The 16,199-nt window shown below is 52.6% G+C and overlaps 1 protein-coding gene across 6 annotated transcripts in view; it reads left to right on the forward strand.

Moving 5' to 3' along the window:
- FOXP4 (forkhead box P4) overlaps positions 1 to 16,199 on the forward strand; it is a 48,904-nt gene that overhangs the window by 1,091 nt on the left and 31,614 nt on the right. The gene's annotated exons all lie outside the window — the stretch shown is intronic.

Genomic DNA, 16,199 nt, shown 5'->3' on the forward strand with positions numbered 1-16,199 from the left:
GCGTCTGGAAATGGCCCCTTGTGGTTTTGTGCGCGGCTGCTGGAGGGTGGAGGGCTGACCCAGCCGATATCTTTATTCACCCCATTTGGGGAGATCCCCCGCCTCACCATGTAGGGGAGAAGAGAGAGCGGCAGCAAGGTTCAGAGGCCGCCTGGGAAGGGTGTCCCGGAGTGACCAAGCAGGTTCCCCTCCCCCAGACTGAGAACTGTGGCGTTTCCCCTGGACAGCCCCCCGCAGACACCTCTCTTTGAGCGGTGGTCACCCCGGCGCCACTCCAGCCTCGCGTTCCCCATCAACGCCAAACTAACTAACTTGGGCTGAGCCCATCTAGAGCCGTGGCGCTAGAATGCGGGGTGTCTGGAGCGACCAGGGGTCCCGGCCTCCCCGGCAAAAGACCGTGTGATTTCGCGGGACGCGGATTCTGAATCAAAGGCCCTAACGTCTGCGAATTCCTTTTCTCCAACTGGGACGACCTCATGAACGCATCACATCCTAACCGACTCTTTAGTTTGGGAGTAGAGAATATGGGAACATGGAAACCCTGAGCCCATAGAACACCCGGCTCATCCCTTTAGACCACCGGCCTCTCCTGCCCACCTGTCTGATTTCTTCACTCACTCCTCCCCTGTGTTTAAGGCGTCTGGAGATCACCGCAGTTCTCCCATTCCAGCCAAGGTCTCCCTGCTGGTTGACCTCGGAGCCTGGAGCAGGGGTTGGAGACAGGTTGCCTTAAGGAGGAAACCTGAGTCTGAAACTGTCATCCCGGTGGTTGCTGAGGAAGCCCAGGAGCATTTTGGCCAATGCGGGTTTTCACTTGAACTTCAGCATCTTCGTCCCCTGTTTTAAAGCACGTATTTGGATTGTCCCAGAGTGAACTGTGTTAGCTATGGGATTGAGGGCCAACAGGGTGCAGTTTGAGAGGCAGCTAGGGTTGGAGCTGGAGGCTCGCCTGGGTGCCCCCCCCCCTTCCCCACCCAGAAAGGAGCAGCAGGATTGTCTGTACGGCCTCTAGCCGCAGGAGGGTCTGACCAGCCCCACTTCAGAACACAGTGGGTTATGGAGATCTCAACACGGAGAATTTTAACCCAGAATCTCTCTTTCTGAGAACCAGAACTGAACGCTGCCAGCGCTGAGCATTTCAAGCCCCTGACCCTGCTGGTGAGCCAGTGGGTGGGTGCAGGGATGAGTACTTGGGTGGGCCCCAGCTGCCCAAAGGGGAACCATCCACCTCAGACAGCTCCTGCCCCAGACAATCTCTGCCCAACCTGGCAGAAAACCTCCGCAGGGGAGAGGAAATCTGCAGGCTTGTTTTTTGTTTTTGTTTTAACTTGAGAAACTATGTCTTGCCTGGGTTCTGGGGCTCTTTGTCACCTAGAAGGCTGGAGGGAGGGCCCTGGGACTGTGCTGAGGGCACCTGGACAGCTTGCTCTCTCTGCCACCCTTAGATCTCAGCCTCTCAAAAGCAGGGCTGTGTCTCATGGGGCTTCCCATCTGGTGTCACTCTCACTCTCATCAGTGGGGCAAAGTGGCATTGGAGGAAGTGGCACTGAGGGAGTTCTCCCTCCCCTACCCCCTCAGGACCCCTGTAAGATCTGAATCTCCTCCTGGATCCCTGCCTACTACCTTACCCTGATCCCAGTCGTGGCACTAAACTGGGGGAGACCATGGGAACCTTCTCTCCTGGCACTGAGGGCTGGGCCCTGGGTGGGGTTTTCTGTCCTCTCACTTCCTGGCACGTTTCAGAGTTGTTGGAGTTGGGGAGCCCCTGAGCCCTGGGGAGAGAAAGGCCTGACACCAGTGCTGGGGAATGTGGGGAGGGGGCAGGTTGGGCCCAACTTCCAAAAGGACCTGCTCCCCTGTCCCTTTCTGTGTAGCTGCCTTTGTCACACCTAGACACCCCACCCCCACCCCCTTTCCTCTGCCTTTGGCCAGAAACTTTATTTTTGGCTGCTGGCAGGTAGGTCCCTTCTTGCCAGGAATGTGCACATCCTGCTGGGCCCCTACTCCAAACACATCTCTTCCTTAGGGGCAGGAAAGCAGGGAGGGTGGGGGGGGATCGTTTAATCCACTAATTCCCCAAATGTTTGCTGAGCCCCTGCTCTGTCTGGGCAGGTCCCAGGCTGGGCACTGGAGTGCCCAAGCAGTGAAGGCTGGGGGTCTGCACATTGTCAAGGTAGGAGAGACAGATAACATACCACATCAGAGAGAGGAGGGTGGGAGCAGGGTGTCTGTTTCAGAGGAGGGGTGTGAGGTGCAAGGGGAGAGAAGGGTCATCTCCCCTAGACGGCTTCCCTGATCTGCCACACCTGGTGTAGCTGCACCCTCCTTCCCTGCGTCCTAACCCTTCCACTGCCCCACTGCCTTGGTGGTTTTCCCATCTCTCCAGCTGAAATGCAAGCCCCTCCATGCCCATCCCAGGCAGGCACAATATCTTTACTTTTCTAATAACCCAAACTGCAAAGTAGTAATTTCTTCCATCCAGGGAGCTCCACACAGTTTCCCTTCAGATCTTACAATTCTTCCAGCTTCCCAGACCAAGGCAGGGCAGGCACTGTTTTTGATAAGATTCTGAGGCTCCAATGGCTGAAATGGCTTCCTCCACCTTGGTTCCAGTACTCTGGAACCCAAGGCAAGGAAGTCAGGCCTCCCAGGGCAGAACTTGGGTCACAGGGGAAAAGGCTTTAGAACTTGTCAGTAGTGATGGGACTCTGGGGACCTTAGTTAAGCTCTTTGAACCTCAATTTTCTTATGTGTAAAGTAGGTCAATAGTAGCTGTTAGAGCCTGTTTGGGGGAGTGGGATGCAAGAGCAGATGTAAGTACCCTAGCACAGGGCCTGGCACACGGTAGTACTGACCGAGGGGTGACTTTTATTACAAGATTCCTAGCACTGCCAGGCCACATGCTGGACTGAATACTGGAAATGCTTGAGTATTAACCTCTGTTTTAGGGGTTAGGAAAAGAAGCAACTTGTTTGAGGTTATACAGTTAGTGGTAGAGCTGAGGCTAAAGTATGGGACTCCTAGAACTCCCAGCATAACCAGTAGGGCTTGAGCCTCTGCTCTGGGGAAGCAAGAAAGGAGGGGATGGGAGGGCCTGCCTTTCTTCCTCCCTCCTTCAGAAGCTCAGGCCAAGGTCTCCCCTCAGCCCTCCAATGAGAAAGCTGTGGTTCCTCTTCCTGTCTTTCCTTTTAAAGAGGGTCTGGGGTGAAAATTTGGCATTTCCCACCTGCATATGCCCCTAAAAGGTCCAGTCATCCTCCATCCAGGAGCATCATAAAGTGCTCATGGAGACAAAAATGGGAGGAAAAGTGTTTGGCACCACCTCTCTCCTAAAAGGGAAATGTCTATGGTTTAGAACCCTGGCTGACACAGCCTGTGGAAGACAAGTTTGGCAGCTAGTCTCAGATCAATTTGGGACCTACCCTTGGATAGATCATCTTGAAGAAGCAAAAAGAAACTTACTTTGAGTGTGAAGTTGCGGCCTCTTTCAGCATCATCTTCCCGGATTCTCCGTAGAAATGCACACCTTTGCCCACGGCCAGATCCACCATGCCAGGATCACTGCGGGAACCCTCTTTACTCCAAATCCCGAGGCTTGCTGATGCAGTGGCCTTGTGGGATGCTGCCTGGCAGGCCCTGTGCCTTGGGGCATGCCTGCCTGGCTGGAAATTAAGAGCTCCCAGCACAAAAGGTGCCTCTTGGACAAGGCCACAGGGTGCAGGCCATAGAGTCGAAGCTTCTGGTGCCTCGAAGGAGCCATCCACGCCTGGGCCAGGCCAGTGCCCTTCCTTCTCTTGATCCTTATCCCAGGACTCCCCCTCTCAGGGTCTGCCTGGCTGTCCCTTGCTCCAGTGCAGCCCTGCGTCTTTCTTCCCCTGAGCCCTGGCCACAGCCATACAACTTGTTCCTCAAATCCCAGCAGCTCTGCCTACCTCCCTCTGGGCCCCAGACTCTGCCCAGCTGGAGCCTCTGGAGCTGTGATCTGAGGGTGCGTGGGGTCGTTGGTGGTGTAGGACAGGGGGAAATGGTGTTTTCTCTTTCACTAGGAGTTTCTGATGGCACCTGACCTGGGGTCCCATGCAGATGGTGGGTTTTCCTCAGACAGTAACAAAGTGGATTGTGTGGAATAGTGACCCTCTGCATTTCACGTTCAAGGTAGGCAGGGTCAGTGGGTGGAAGTTACCCAGAATTCCCACCACCAGTAAAGGAGGGACAGATCATGGTGACTGGAGGGCAGGGTGGGTCAGGGAATGGAGGCGCGACTCCTCTCCATTCCACAGCATTGTCGAGTGATCCCTGTGTGCAGTGGCCTGCCTGAGTCTAGGTAGAGGTTTAATAAGAGGTGGCTCTCTTGCAACTTGGAAAATCAGAAATGGAGCAAGTACCCCAGTGCCGATCATTCCCATAGGTGCTGGTGACTGGAGGCAGGCTCTGGTCCTAATACTCCCCAGCCGGTACAGGATGCTGGTGCTGGCCTGGGAGAGCCTTCAGGAGGGCTGAGCTGTGTGAAGGGACACTGGCCAGTAGGTCAGTGAAGGGGCTTCTGTTCTTGTTTCTCCTGCCTGGTGGGCTCCCTCTGATTTGGGTCCCTGGCTCTGGAGCCCACACTTCAGGAGACCCAGGCTGAAAGAAGCTAGTCCAAACGAGGGTAGCATATACTTCCTCCTTTCTCTCCTTCAGGGGGTTCTTTGGGCAGATGTGTATTCCATCCTAGATGAAAAGGGCACCCGGATGGGGAGAATTTGGGGGAGAGATGGGAAGGTCAGGGTTTGCAGGAGGCTGAGGAAGTGGCGGCTTGGGCTGCAAAGCTTCTTGAGGGTTCCGCATCTCTGTGGGAGCCAGGGCGCTCGCCAGAGTGGGTGTGTTGAGGGTGTACAGTTGGTCCATTTGGGAGAATCCTTCCTTTAGGAAGGCTCCCGGGTTTCCAGGAGAGCCGTGGCTCCCGGGTCTCCCGCCCCTCCCGCCCCTGCTGAGCGCACTCGCTCTGGGTTGCCAGCCCAGCCAGTGTTTCCCTGAGCCTCCTCGAGCGCATCAGTGCTGCGAGGTGCAGGAAGCTCCTTGATCTCTGAGACCAGAGCTCCAGGACGCACGCACCAGATGTGTGCGGCCCTCACCACCACCGCCAGGAGTGCTGAGAAGATGCTGGGGGAGCTGGGGGTTCAAGGAACTCTGGAAGAGGGGGCGGGTGGCCCGTCTTTTAGCCACAGGGAGGGTCTCCCACGCTGTTTGCTGACCTCCTTGAGCTTGGGGATGACTTTGCTAGTCTGGGACTCACCTGTGAGGGGCATGAGGGGCACGAGGGGCACGTGTAAGCGCACTGCTACCAGCTTACTTATTCTCTCTCAGATCTTAGGCCTGACGGTCTTCTCTCTGGGCCTCGGTTTTCCTAACTGTACAGTCGGTGAGGGAGACCCACACTCCCCTCCACCGCCGTACCCCCACTCCCCACTCCCCGCCTTCCCACAACTGCTGGTTGTGGGGTTGGAGGATTGGGCGTTGGATGAGAAGAGACTGGCCCCCTTTGTTCCACCCCTCCGAAGCCCACTGCTTCCGCGGGTCCTGCCCGAAAGGGGCGCTGTGGGGCGCTGTGGAGCGCAGGGCAGGCGACCGTGCGGCCCAGGCAAGTCTCCTCCTCCCCAGTTAGGTCACGGAGCCTGATTAAAGGGGGCGCTGCCCGCCCCTTCCCACCCGATCCCCATCGACGAGATTTCCCTTCATCAGAATCTCACATCCTCCAGAAATTAATTTGATGCCTCTTGTTATCAATTAATTGAATCTCGTTGGGAGAGAGAGCTCAGCGAGGCAGGCTGCAGTCTGGCCCTTGTGCAGCACCGTTCCGTCCTCCCCCTCATACCAGGACAGCCTCACCCCTCCCCATTTCTCTTTTTCTACCTTGCTTTAAATTCCACTTATTTTCTAAAATAAAACCACAGCTATGGACCCTTTAGCCCAGTTTGGCTTGTATGGATACCCATGGATTGGGCACTACCTGGGATTCACCCTTCTGAGCCTGAGGTGGATGGGGAGGGTTTCCTCTCCCCAGGCCCTGTTTGATCTCTCCTTAAATCTGTAAAACCTCACCCTTCAGGAGTTTGGCCCTGACCCTGATGTTGTGTGCATGTGTGCTGCAGGGGCTGCTGGTGAGAAACTTGGAGAGGAGTACTGGGGACTAGGGGAAGGCTGGGGACAGAGTATCCCCCCCACCCCCTGCTTCCCCCCACACCCTAGATGGGGGAGGGGGACACTGAAGGGCCAGGCTAGGGACCTATCAGTCATTAGGATTTTGTTCTTGTGAAAGTTCTGTCTTTTTTAGAAGAGGCATTTAGGATCTGCTGCTCCCCTACAGGGTAATCTGTTTAAATGTAGGGGCAGAGGGCACAGGTGTGCACCTTCTAACTGCCCAACAGCCAGGTCAGGCATTTGTAGGAATGAGCCCTCAGAATTTCCAAGGACACCTGAAAGCCCAGACTCTGCTTTCTGCATGGAAGATGGAAGAAGGTTCTAGAAGACATCCCAGTCTGGGAAGGGATTATGGCAGACACAGAGTATAACTAGATGGGACCAGACCCTGGAGGAACTGTGCTTTGCCATTTCACATACCTCCTTGTTCTTGTTTGAGAGGCCCAGAGAGGTGATGTAACTTGTCCAGAGTCACACAGCTGACTGGTACCTGCTTCTCTGGAATGCTAGCCATAAGGGCTGAAGTCACAAATGGACTAACCTCACCTCTTATGTGTTTTGTCGGCCCACACAAAGTTTATTACAGTGGTGAATTTCACATAAATATCCCCACTTGGCTTCTTTTGATAAACCCAAACCCTGTCCAAACTCTGAGCCTACATTTCTGTGTGGTAAAGATAGACTGGGATTGAGCATCCTCCACTTCTCACTTGGCCTCCTTGGGGACCCATCTAGCCCCTGAGGGCATTTTGATTAGCAATTTTGTCATAGAGATGTTGCCTGTCCTCGGTATTCTAGGAGGAGCTCAGAGAGGCAGGTGTCTGCAGACTCTGCAGGGTCTGTAGGAGAGCTCAGTCTCTGTAAGGGCACTCTGGCACATATCTAATTCTCACACAGCTGTTTAAGAACTGACGGCAGTGGATTTTTTTCCCCCTTCTTTCTATCACGGAGGGAATTACAGGCTCTTGTGTCTTGAGGGGTTTGTTCTAAGCTGAAACCAGCCCACCTCTGCCCAGGTGAGCCCCTGTATGGAAGTCATCACCCTCTTACCTGCCCCCCCAAACTTACATACTTTTTGTTGGGGGAGGGGAGACTTTCTTCCAAGAGTAGAACCACAGGTGGGCACTAGAGAAGCACTGGGCAGAAGTCACCTTTCTGAAAGTCATCCTGGAACAGGGAGAGCTGTGGGAGGATGTTGAATCTTGCACATTTGAATATGGATGTGTTTTTTGGATGCCCGTGAGTTGGTACCCAAGATCCCTGTGAGTGCCACCCCTAGATATCATCAGGGGAGACAAAGAGAGGGGCCAGGGCATGTCAGAGGCCGGCTAGGCAGAGCATTGAGGGGCCCAGAGAGGGCCAGACACTGGTCTGTCCCAGGCTGGCCAGAGCCCCTCCTGTGCCCATGGGAGCCCCTGGTGCTAAGGGCACTACCAGAACCAGGCTCCAGATGGCCACTCAGGCCCTGGGTGAGTACCTCACCCCTTAACCAGCAGGCCCCCCACGAAAGACGGCACTATTTAATTAGCTATCTCTGATTAACCAAACTTGGCATTCGGCTCCTCTTGCCCTCATCTTTCCCAGCTCCGAATCAATGGCTTTGATATGCTAATTAGGGAGTAATTTAATTTCAAAAGGCCGCAATTAACAAGGGTGTTGTGGACATGCTGTAGTTAAGCGGAGTAATCTAATTTGCATTAGTAACAAGCAGGGACTAATTAGAAGCTTAATTAGACACTTAGATGGCTCTTATGTTTACTTTCTTAATGAGATGGAGTGGGATCTTTGGTTCTATTTCTTTTTTCTTTTTCTTATTGTTAATTCTTCCTTTTGGTCATGGTACTTAGAAGGAGTCTTGAGGGAGGCCCACCTTGCTAGGGCCTGGTGGGAGCATTTGGGGGCCAGAGCCAGTGTAAAGGGTGGTGGTGAGGAAAGGTTTGGATTCCAGGGAGATTCCAGAATGACCTCCACTGCCCCCCAGCTTTGCCATCTCTGAGGTGAAATTGGGGGAGGGGCATGGAGAGCACTGGTTTGGGAGTCAGAAATGCTGTAGGGGTTCCGTCTGGGTCAAACTCCCAGCAGCCAGGTGACCTAGTCACATCACTGAGCATCTTCGAAGTGTGGTTCCTTCATCTGTCAGAGTGAGATGTGTGTGACAGTGTATGGGAAAAGACTTTCAAGGGCTCTGTGAGTGGAATGGTTGTTGTTAAAATATATTCATAGATTGTGTGCCCAGGCTTCACTTCCTTAAGACATGAGCTCAGAAGTCACCTCCTATAGGAAGCCTTCCCAGACCCCTACCCCTTAGCCCCCAGGAACCTGTAGTCCCTCCCCCAGTATCTACTTAACATAATATTTCTAAAGTTGTGTGTGTTGTGTAGGGCAGAGGTTCTCAATCCTGGCTGTTCTTGAAGTTTAGAATACTTGGGAAAGCTTTTAAAATTATCTATGCCTGTGTCCACTCCCCAGAGAGTTTAAATGAATTGAACCAGGGTAGAGCCTAGGTATGGGCATTTTTTAATGCTTGTGTTTGCCAATGTGTCTCTCTTTCTCCACCAAACAGTAAGCCTCCCCTCACCCCCAAAAGCAAGGGCTGTGTTTTATTCCCCTGTGTGTGCCCAGATGCCAGGACCAGCTGTGCACAGCAGAGGCCCATCACCCAGCTACGCTCCCAGGTTTGACGGAGTCAGTATTGTTGGGTTCTGAATGCCTTCTGCAGGATCTGAGAATCTTCTGGAGAAGGAGCTGTGGAGAATGGAGGATGATCACTAAAAAAAAGGGCTTGTGAGACCTCTGGGACAGGGGTGCATTGCTGAAGGCAGAGCAAAATTGGTACAGAGTTTATGGATGTCCGCTAGAGAATAAATGTATCAAGAGCCTTAAAAATATGCAATTCCACTTAAAACATGTATCCTGATCAAATAGAATTGGAGAGTATTCTGTTCGCATAAGGGTGTTTATTGCAGTGTCATAGTGGAAAAATAGGTAACAATCTGGGTGTCCAACTCTAGTGGGTTTGCTAAGTAAATTCTGGGACATACAACCCATTCAAGCAACTCTGTGGTCACTAAAAACTGCTCTTTAAAATATTTGATGTCATGTGGAAATGGTTATGATAGTAAATGGTGAGTGGGAAAACAGGAAAATTCAAACCATGTACAGATTATGAACCCAGTTTCACGTTTTAAATGTTAATATGCCCAAAGAGAGTGAACGTGGATGAGGCGAGGAGTGGGTTCCAAAAGGGAATAACCTGGGTAGTAGACTTACAGTTACTATTTGTTTATTTTCTTCAGGTTTCTACCAAGATGTCTTACTTTTATGATTAGAAAGTAAAGTAATTTGAAGCTTGGGAGAGGACCTGGAGCAGACAAGCCACGATGGTGTTTGCCTCACCTTCCAAATCAGAGGCTGTCGCCCCCTCTTAGAGAGGCGTGTCCTCACCCTGCCACTTCCACCAGCTCCTGGGCCTGGACGGTCTATGCTAAGAAGAGACTTTGAATGGTTTCTAAAGGTGGACCAGATAGTTCCTAGTGTGTCATTTAGGGAGACTCTCGGGCTGAAGTGGGAACAGGGAGGAAAACTGACGGTGCCAGCCTCTGACCCCCACAAGGGAGAGCCCCAAGGTACAGGGAGGGCAAGGGCTTGGAGAGGAATTGAGCTTTTTCTGGGCCTCGGAGAGCCCCATCTGCTGGAGGAGAGACTGCTGGGCTGATCAGAGAGCCAAGTAGTCATGGGACTCATGTAAGCCTGTTCTGGTTTGGGAATCAGTTTGGAGATATAGAGACATCCTAACCCTTGGGTTCTGCTTCACTTTCCTCAAGTGCCAAACCATAGGGCTGGGATAAAGGGGTGGGCTCTGGACCTGCTGGGTTCTAGTAATTGTAGTAAATACTCTTCCCTGAGTGCCTTCCTTCATGAATGTATTTTATTTGATACCACAGCCATACTGAAAGGAAGGTTTATTAGTATGAGCTTCATATGACAAATAAGGAAACTAAGGCTCAGGCTGGTGACCTCACTGCTCATGCTCTAATTGTAGAGGTACCCAAGTGACCAGAGAAGGGTCAGTAGTCAGGATGGCAAAAGAGCAGTTGGTTAGGAAAAGCTGAGGCCAAAAGTGGCTGCTGTCTGAGCCCTCCCCTAACCTGGTGGCCTGAAAACAGGGGGCCTTTGGGGCCTGAGCTGAATAGGAAAGGGTGTTCCTGGGCCTTGGGATGGCAGATTGAGAAGTTTTGTTCAGTTACCTGTAATGCCAGAGCTTATTGCTCTGAAAAGCCCTCTGCTTTCTGTCCCTTGACACAAGTAAGATCTGATAGCAGGACAGCTAGAAAGAAAGGAACAGAAAGAGGGAGATAGAAGACATCCTCATGCTCTGTTCTGTGTGGTACCCACTGGTGTGTATTCTTATAGTGTCTAGAAATGTGTCCCTTTCAAAGACTTTTTGCTCCTGAAAAGTCTGAAACCAGCAACTTCTCTTGAAAAATAAGGGTCTTTGCATATGCTGTTCCCTCTGTATTCACTGTAAACTTTGCCTGACTGACACCCACCCATTCTTCATTTCTAAGTATAAATGCCATTTCCTTAAAAAGAAGCCTTCCCTGCCCCACCCTATGTAAATTAGATCCCCCTGTTTTTTCCCTGTACTCACATTTGATAGAATTTATTTTGTTAGATCTTATGTATTTGTGTCCTTACTTATCATCTGCCTCAAATCCTGGGAACATTAGCTCAGAGAGCAGGGCCTGTGCTCTGTTCTGTTCAGATCTGCACACACACAGCCTGGCACATGGGTAGGTTCTTAAATATTTGTTGAACCAGTGAATGAAGGATCGTTGCTGGTAAAATATTCTCCTGACCAGCATCAAAGGAGAGAGAAGAATGACTTCCACTAGTGGCTGAACTTTCAAAAAGAGATACCAGATTTAACCAAGAGAAAAAAAAGGGAGGGGGAATAGGACCTCCATTATTAACCAGTTGCCCTCAAAGCATCCAAGACACCTGCACTGGTTTGAGTCTTATAAGCATGTAGAAGGCCAGGATTGAATTTCAGTTTCCTGCAGATGGGTTCTCAGTGCTTGGCTCGATCAGGCACTAAATCCACATTGATTGAATGAAGGGTCTTGGAGATGGATCATCTCGTTTTGGCGACTGGGAAGCTTATAACTGAAGCTAGTGCTCATCATTGGAGACCTGTTGCCTTGGACAGCTAGCATCAGCATCACCTCCGAACTTTTTAGAAATGAATTCTCACGCCTACTCCAGACCTATTAAATCAGAAACTGTGGGCTTGGGGCCCAGCAATCTGTGTTTTAACAAGCCCTCCAAAATGATTTTGATACACTCAAGTTTGAGATCCTCTGGCCCATTTTTTCTCCCTTCCTACTACCCCATGATGTTATGTTTTAAGTAGCTTTATCGGTCTTTTATTGCAGTCTGCTTCCCAGTCTTTCTTGGAAGTTAATAGGGGTATACATATGGCTACATCTAGCCCAGTTTCTCCCATTATACAGAAGAGAAAGGGGAGAACAACTTGGCCCAAGGGACACAGCAAGTTGGTGATAGAGCTGGGGCTGGAGGCCAGTTTCCCAACTTCTTGTCTTAGGCTTTCAGCTAGTGCCTTGACTAGATTCTAGGTTTCCAAAGGGCTGAAAACGGTGTCTCCTATTTCAGCTCAAACCACCACCATAGCTCTGGGTACAGGTTACCTGTGATCACGCCCCCACTCGCCGAGCTCTCCTAAGAGCTGGAGGTGCGCCCCCTCTCCAGCTGCGCGCAGGCACGTGTGCGCCCTGGAGGGCGCGCGCCCGGAGCGAGAGCGCGCTGGGGGCTGCCCCGCCCCTTCCTTCCTTCCCTCCCTCCCTCGCGGGTAAACTCCGGGCATCCATCAGTCTGTTAATTGCACTAATTAGAGATCGCGGAGGTGTTAATTGGAAAACCCTGGTATTGTGCCTGTTTGGGGAAGAAAACGTCAATAAAAATTAATTGATGAGTTGGCAGGGCGGACGGCGCGGGTTCGCGGCGAAGCGCGGGGTGTCGTGGCAAATGTTAGGGCTCAGATTAAGCGGTTGTTAATTAAAAAACTATGGTAATTAATACTGCGTATACCATATGGGCCCTCGGAAAAGGCACAAAAGGTTTCTCCGCGTGTGGGGCTTCCCGTCCCTTTTTCCCTCCCCGAAAGCACCCTAGCCCTTGGGTCCTCCCTTTGGCCCCAGGGTAGGTGGAACTCGTCACTTCCGGCCAGGGAGGGTTCAGAGGCGGACCCGGCGCGTTCCGAGGCGGCACTCGTTGCGCACCCGCGATCTTCGAAGGGCCAGGATCCTCAGGGGAAGTGGGAGTCCCTGGCGGCCCGCAGACTCCCCCAGAGCGGAAGACGCGGCTGTGGCTTTGACCTTGCTTCCTTCCTTCCTTCCGACGGCGGCGGCGTCTGCGGGAGCGTCGGGGCCTGGCAGAAGGCTCGGAGATGCCCTGGCTTCCCAAGGGAACCCAGAGAGAGGGAAGCCCAGGACCTGCCTCAGGGCAGGACCAGCGCCCCAGACAGAAATCCGTCGCTCTCTCCTGCCCCCAACTCGTGATAGGAGAGGATTCAGGGAAGGCTGGGAAGGGAATGAGAATTTTAGTGAATCCTAGAAAGACCTGATTTCCTCTCCTTACCGGTCCGAATGAAGGAAGAAAGCAATCCAGTGACTTGCCCAGGGCCACACAGCTGGCCCTGGGAAACAGATGGTCTAATTCCCAGAGCGTCTTTCCTCTTCTGCAGGCCTTCAGCAGCTCTTTGCTGAGGAGATGGGTGACTAAGGGACGAGTGGAGATTGGGAAGGCAGGAGTATCCGGAGAGAGGCGGAAGGGCAGGAGTGAATGGGGAGGGGGCTCTTGGAGGATTCCCCCTAGTACCAGAGCAGGCCGCCCTGGTCTGCATTGGGAAATTTGAGGTCTGCATATCCCTTTGGGAAAGGGATGACAGCTGTGACTCAAATGGACCCTCAGTGGCTCCCACCAGCCACTAGAACACTGGCTTCATGTGACAAGGGAGTTTTGCTCCTGGAGCTTCCAAGTCAGAAGAGATCTTCAAGACCACCTCTCTATGTACAGATGGGGAAATTGAAGCCCAGAGAAGCAGGAAGGCAAAGCATCCACAGCTGGTTGTGGCTGAGCCTAGGCCCCAACACCCAGGCCCCTGCCTTCCCTAGCCAGAGTCCAGGTTCCAACAGACACTGGCTTTCTCCCTGAGACCCCACACCCTTGTGGGTGCAGGGCACTGATATCAAAGCCTGCCTCCAGCACCCTACCCCGCCCCATCCCTAGCTGGCTGGGCCCTAGGCACCCATAGTCTGCTCAGCACGGTGCAGGGAACACCCCAGTGCTATTGCAACACCTGGTGGAGAGCTGAGCAGGAGGTGTGAGGCTGCCAGTGTGCTCATCCTAGGGAAGGCAGGTGTCTCAGGGCAGAGGTGAGGGTGTGGAGATGCCTGGCAGGTTTGGATGGGTGTTGGTGGGCGGGCAGGAACAGGGGAGGAGGTGAAGGCCCCGGGAGGGGGCAGAGCAGCGAGCCACATGGGAATTAATGCCATTCATACACCCTTCGGAAATGACTTTTCAAATGCATGTAATCTCAAGCATGCAAATGAGAGGCTTGCTTCACCCTGTTTAATATGAATGATCGGCCCTTGAATAGCTATTATTACTGCCACGTTGTGGCAATTATGTTGTTCACTGGGTGTCGCTCTGTAAAACACCCCCCCCCAATAAAAAGAAAAGAAAAGGATACCTCTGTTTGCATCCTTCTTCCTTTTTTTCTCCCTTTTTTCAAACTTGCTGTCTGATCAACTTTATGGTGTGTGTGTTTGAAAGGGGTGGAGGGAGCATTCTCCTTACTCCAGGGAAGAAACTGCTTGATTCTTTCTCCTTTCTCCTGTGCGCACACACCCCTGAGGCTCTGGTCTTTGTCCCCTGAGGCCCAGGAGTTCTCAGATCTCTGGGAAGCTCCCCTTGGAATCAGGGAGGCAGCTGCTCTCCACCCCCAGCAGGGCCAGTGTCGGGCAGAGGGAGAGCAGAGCCGTCTCTGCTGTCTCCCCACCCACCTCATGTAGCTGGAGCCCAGGCCAGAATGAGGGAAGATGCTCTGTAGGCTGCTGGGAGGGATTGGGGTGGGTGGTTGTGGGGAGGGGGCTGGAGCCCTGTGCTCTGGCTGGTGGAGGATGGTGCCCACCCCATCCATCATTTGGCAGCCACTGGCCCTCGGGCTGATATGGCCATTAAGGCCTGAGACCCAAGTACTCAATCTCTTCCGAACCGTCACCTCCAACCTTGCCTTTGCCCCTGGCCCAGCTCCTTTCAGAACCCAGGATTGGGAGCAGCAGCTGGGGGCAGGGGAGGGACAAGCCCTTAGGAACACACAGAGAAATGCACAAACATGGGATGCGCCAGCAGGAGGCCACACAGAACCACTAGGACGGAGACACCTAGAGTCATAAGAGCAGTGTAGTGTGGCACCCGTGTAAACTGATGGGCTCCCCAGGGGCCCTTAGCCGTGCTCTGTCCCCCAACCCCCTTCCCTGCCTTGATACCCTCACTGTCCTCCCTGTTCTGCTAATAGCAGGGACAAAATCAGAGCAAGTGGCCCAGTAGAGCAAGGAGAAAGAGCTCTTCCAGGATGAAAGAGAAATTGGGAGCTGCTACCTTGGAAAAGGAACTAAAGAAATAATCCAATCTCTTCCAGCAGTTCTTCTAATCTACTACCTATTAAGGCCCTCCTCCACCTATTTATTGAGTCAGAGACACCATGTGGTTGTGGGGTCTGCCGAGGCCAAAAGGGAATCAAAGGAGGAAAGAACCCTGGCTGGCTTCCACCTTCTGATCGCTGTGTGACCCAGACCAGGTCTGACCTCTCTGAGCCTAGGGTCTTCACCCTTACATACAGGGCAGGTGGAGAAGGGAATGGTCATTATTGGCACTTACTCTGCTAGGTGCTTTGTGTGTGCTATTTTATTTACTCCTCACAAGACTCTGAGAGGCTGCAATTAATTATTTCTACAAACAAAGATACTGAGGTTTAGGGAGTTTAAGACATATCAAAGATCAGTGGCGGATACCAACCATGTCCTGTTTGGCTGAAATCTATGTTCCTCTCAAGGAGTTGTGGCTTTGGGGATAAGTAGAGACCCCAGACTGTGAGAACAGCTCAGCATACTGAAGTCCCCCATCTGCATCACAGTCTATGTGCACAGGCCCCTGAGATAGTGCAACCTCTGTCAGTTGGAGAAGGAAGTTCAGGCCGCCTTCTTCTTACAAACCACAGCCATCCCAGGCATAGCCTCTTTCTTCCTGAGGATGTCTCAGCCACTCCTTGGGAAGCCATTGGGGGAGGTGGAGGAAGATACAGGATTCAGGTCTTGACTCTGACCTGGGTAAACCCTCTAACTCTCTGACCCTCAGTCTCCCGTCTGTAAAATCAGGACGATAACTATGTCCCACAATTCTCGTATGAAGGGATCTTGGTGCCTACAGAGACAATAAATGTTACTGAGTGTCTGCTTTGGGCCAGGTGCTAGGCTAAGGGCTTTAAAATGGAAGGTCAGAGAAGTGGGACCATTGGCTGCCTTCCTAGCATGGCTCTAGGCCCAGCTGAGGGTCTGGCTCCAACTAGGTGCTGGGCACATGGCGGGCACATGGCAGCTGTTTTTGCTGTGTCGCCAGGAAGGAGGCCCTGCCCTGAGGGAACTCTCCGTCTACAAGGGAATAAATACAAAGACCATTACAGGTGTTGGGGGGAATGGCAATATGATGGTCCCCAGTGAGTAGCTCATCCGCTTTTAAGTCCTTACAAGACCCTCACCTGGTCCTTCTCTCCTCTCCCCTATGCCAAGAGGCCTGGACAGGTTTAGGACCCTAGTGTGTGGGGTGTCGGTGGATGTGGCTTGCTTCCTCCCCTTTCCTGCTGAGATCTGGAAGTCTGGAAATCGAGGAAATGTTGGGGAGGAGGGCCATGGGGTGGCCTCAGCCTCTTTCTGGAGCTG

This window comes from Camelus bactrianus, chromosome 20 (assembly GCF_048773025.1).
Source record: "Camelus bactrianus isolate YW-2024 breed Bactrian camel chromosome 20, ASM4877302v1, whole genome shotgun sequence".
Lineage (NCBI taxonomy): Eukaryota > Metazoa > Chordata > Mammalia > Artiodactyla > Camelidae > Camelus > Camelus bactrianus.